This window comes from Octopus bimaculoides, chromosome 8 (assembly GCF_001194135.2).
Source record: "Octopus bimaculoides isolate UCB-OBI-ISO-001 chromosome 8, ASM119413v2, whole genome shotgun sequence".
NCBI lineage: Eukaryota > Metazoa > Mollusca > Cephalopoda > Octopoda > Octopodidae > Octopus > Octopus bimaculoides.
The window spans coordinates 57,923,713-57,926,951 of record NC_068988.1 but is presented as its reverse complement, the minus strand read 5'-3'; the positions used below and the strand labels follow the sequence as shown (position 1 = coordinate 57,926,951).

At 39.5% G+C, this 3,239-nt stretch overlaps 1 protein-coding gene across 1 annotated transcript in view; it reads left to right on the top strand.

Annotated features, from left to right (window-relative positions):
• Positions 1-384: 384 nt before the first annotated feature.
• The window catches only part of LOC106876186 (SKI3 subunit of superkiller complex protein), a 33,197-nt gene continuing 30,342 nt past the window's right edge, over positions 385-3,239 (top strand). Inside the window, exon 1 of the mRNA XM_014924626.2 lies at positions 385-472. The gene's annotated coding sequence lies outside the window, so the exon portion shown is untranslated. The remainder of the gene's footprint in view (positions 473-3,239) is intronic.

Below are 3,239 nucleotides of genomic sequence, written 5' to 3'. Positions count from 1 at the left end.
GAAAGTCTTTCGGTACCAAAAACACTACGTAAAACATTAATGAAAAATGTGGCCCCCGTTTTAAAAAAGATCCCCAGGCTTTAACAAAATCAAGAACGGGGGATGGGTTCGATTCATTTGACTAAAAATTCTTCAAGATGGTGCACCAGCATGGCCGCCGTCTAATGACTGAAACAAGTAAAAGATAAAAGATAAGCGATTCATATTCTGAGTTCTGTTTTCTTGTTTGCATTATACCAAACCTATACCTATCTATATATATATCAGAAGACGAACATTAAGACTTTATCGCTAAGAAAATCGATATTACTGCAGATAACAATTTTATGTCTCTTAGCTGCTTCCATAGTATACCTGACTTTAAGAAAACAAAAAGGAAAAGGAGAAAATCAATCTATTATTATTATTTTCATGTTTGCATATTAAAGGGCAACAACTCATTACAGTTTCCGGTGTAGAGTTTCCGGTTGATGTAAGTTTCCTTTTCCAAGTGATTGTCCACGTTTATTTTGATGTTTGAATGGAGAGATGAGGGAGTGACACTTGTTTCAAATTCGTTCTCTCTCCCTTTATTTTCTAATACCTGAAAGGTAAATATATACGTAATCTCCAGTAACAGCTTTATTTATTGCATCGTAATTCTTCCTTGCATGTTTTTGATCCTTTCTTTATTTTTTTGCAAGCTAGCAGAATCGTTAACATGCCGGACAAAATGCTTAGTGGTATTTTTTCCGGCTTTACGCTTTGAGTTCAAATTCCACCGAGGTCGACTTTATCCTTTCGGGGTCAGTAAAATAAGTACCAGTCAAGCACTGGGGACTGTCATCGATCTCCCTATCTTCCAAAATTTTAAGCATTGTTTCTGTAGCAAAAAGAATTGTCATTATTTTTCTCTTTATTTTTACCACTCATTAAAGAATTCTTCCTTGTTCATAATCGATTTATTAAAATCTATTAATTTTATTATTACCAGATTTTACTTATTTCGTTGATTTCAATCAGCGTTACTCAACCGGTTAATGTCCAATCTGTCCAGCCAAGTTTTCGAGTTCGAATCGTGCTGGCTGCTGTTTGTTTTGTTTACGCAGCTGTTTGCATTTCTCAGACAGCGACGTAACGTGCCATGCTATGTCATCAACTCTTCTTTCTAGAAGAATCCAGTAGTCTTGTTTCTAGAATGGACTCAGGCATAGCTTTGTGGTTACGAAGTTCGATTCTACTGTGTGCTACTTTGGACAAAGAGTTTCCTAGCATAGCTTCAAGTTGAGTGAATGTTCCGTGGGTAGAATTTGTTAGAGACCTTCTGAAAACCATACGTAGGGATTGTTCCTGCTTTGAGCGGACACTAATTCGTTGCCTTTTTAATATCACCATCGGCCTCTTTAGGAAAGAACTTTCTGCTCCCGGGCTAGGTACTCAGTCTAAAAATAACTTTTTCCATTCCTCTGACCAGTCTCGATTACGCTGAAAATGTTTATGAGCCATGTTCTTACTCCTCTGAGTCACTAAAAATATTGTACGTGCCCGACATCACATCAGGAACCATATTGTGAATACGGTGTAGATGGATATGTGTGTGTGTGAGTAGATAATATGTGGGTAATCTTCAAGTTTAGGGGGATAAAAAAATAAATAAAAATATTCAAGGGAAGTAACTGAACGTCTTACCAGTATTCTCCGTACATCTCTGTTTATAAATAAATCACACACGCGATTTGATTGACGTTAGGGTTAGGGTGTGATTTATTTATAAACAGCTAGAAGAAAACGGATAACTGGTAAGTCGTTCAGTTATTTCCCTTGAATATTTTTATTTATTTTTTTATCCCCCTAAACTTGAAGATTACCTAATATGTGTATACTGCGTAGCCGGTTTTAGAATAGGGACACCATGCAAAAGGGACTTTAAAAGGGTTGGCCATAAGAAGGGCATCCGGCCGTAAAACACTGCCTTAGAAAAATCATTGAATCCAAGCCAAGTTAGTATGGAAAAAGTGGTGTCGTAAAACTAATGATGACGGGTGTAGGCGCGTGTGTTTGTATGTGACTACATGTATATATGTGTGAGTTTGCATGTACATATTTGTGTGTGTGGCACGTAAAAAACACCATTTGAGCGCGATCGTTTCCAGTTTCGCCTTACTGACACTCGTGCCAGTGGCATGTGAACAAAACATTGGACTGACTTCTGTGCAGGTAGCACGTAAAAAACAACATTTGAGCGCGATCATTTCCAGCTTCGCCTTACTGGCACTCGTGCCGGTGGCATGTGAACAAAACATTGGACTGACTTCTGTGCAGGTGGCATGTAAAAAGCACCATTTGAGCGCGATCGTTTCCAGCTTCGGCTTACTGACACTCGTGCCGGTGGCATGTGAACAAAATATTGGACTGTCTTCTGTGCCGGTGGCACGTAAAAAGCACCATTTGAGCGTGGCCGTTGCCAGTACATCTGGACTGGCCCTCGTGCCGGTGGCACGTAAAAAGCACCCACTACACTCTCGGAGTGGTTGGCGTTAGGGAGGGCATCCAGCTGTAGAAACTCTGCCAAATCAGATTGGAGCCTGGTGCAGCCATCTGGTTCGCCAATCCCCAGTCAAATCGTCCAACCCATGCTAGCATGGAAGACGGACGTTAAATGATGATGATGATGATGTATATATGTATATGTATCATGTATTTTGCAGCTTGCTTTGCAGACCACTCCCGTCATCTGATGATGACTGGACATCACAGTGAATGCTGCACTTCCTGACAGTATTGCCTTTTTGTCACATGGTGCTGGGTACCACTGATGCTACAGGGAATGTCCAAGCTTTTTGGCTCACATTATAGCAGACTTTGTTTCCCTCATGTCATGCATGCAGTCAACACACTAAGTGGTCAATATAAAGACCTTCACCCGGGAACAAAAAAATAATAAACCAGCCTGTGGGATACAAACAAGTGTGTGGAAAACAAATATGAAAAGAAAAGAAATGTGGAGGTGGGGAGGGGACTTTCAGAAAATTCACAAGATCCGATTTTTCTGTCATAAATTTGGGTAAAATGGATGTATATTGATTTTCTTTTTCACGGAATCCCACGTGGTTATAGAGGATCTGATTTTGAAAAAAAATTTTCAAAAATTGCATTTTCAAAATTTCATTGTTATTGCAGTTTTGTGAGATTTGGCTGTTGTTTCTAGCATGTGGATAGCCTGCATGAAGGCCTGAGGGTATATATTCTTTTTTTTTTTT